The sequence below is a fragment of the Diachasma alloeum genome, unplaced genomic scaffold (genome assembly GCF_001412515.2).
Source record: "Diachasma alloeum isolate Michigan unplaced genomic scaffold, Dall2.0 Dall_scaffold_00295, whole genome shotgun sequence".
In the NCBI taxonomy this organism is placed as follows: domain Eukaryota; kingdom Metazoa; phylum Arthropoda; class Insecta; order Hymenoptera; family Braconidae; genus Diachasma; species Diachasma alloeum.
This window is the reverse complement of record NW_021680434.1, coordinates 378,124-378,957: the sequence shown is the minus strand read 5'-3', so window position 1 is coordinate 378,957 and position 834 is coordinate 378,124.

The window sequence follows — 834 nt, the reverse complement described above, 5'->3', positions numbered from 1 at the left end:
CCCCGAACCGCTCCAATACAGACAAAAGAGGTCTGAAATACAAGCGCTAGGGCTCCCCCTCTCAAAAATTCCCTTCTGCCTAGTTTCTCCGTCTCTCTCGTTCCCATTCGCTTATCATGACGTCCCCCCCTGCCCTGCCCGACCCGCAGAGGGAAGGGCGGGGGGTCGAGGAGGGGAAGGATTCATCAGGCCGGTGTTGCCGTCTATCCTCTGGTCGAGCCTCTCTTAAAGACTCCACAAATGTGTGTGTGCGCTCTCTCGCTCGATACACGGAATCACCTCGTGGTTCTTGGAACGCGGCAGACTGTCGCCAGTCACGCCAGACGGCGCATCGCTCGCGCGCAACATTCGTCGTCAGCTATACGGTCACAATCATCCGCATGTACCCCCCCGCCCCTCGACCCGTCCCTCCGTGACCGTTGCAACGGTCCCTCTCAACCCCCCCACAAACTCAAGTGGGAAATTAATGCCATTTGCCTTCGATCGTCGATATCTCCGAACTCAACGATGCGATTTGGACGAGTCAAAATTCCTTCCAAAGTCCGAAAAAAAATCTTCAAAATGGAAAAAAAAATTCGAAATTTCACTCTGCGGTTTTCGAGATATCCGCAATTGAAGATCGCCTGTTTCATCCCACTCGTCTCGCCGAAGCGGGGAGAAAGAGACAGACGACTGAACATGCGCGTGTGTGCGTTTGTGTGATTAATACATGAAAATAATTTTGACTCAGTGTTAACTAATACAAACGAGACCGAGGGAAGACGGAAATTCTCGGGTGGCGCACACACAGAGCAGAACAGAACAGAACAGACCAGACGAGAACCAACAGTGGGG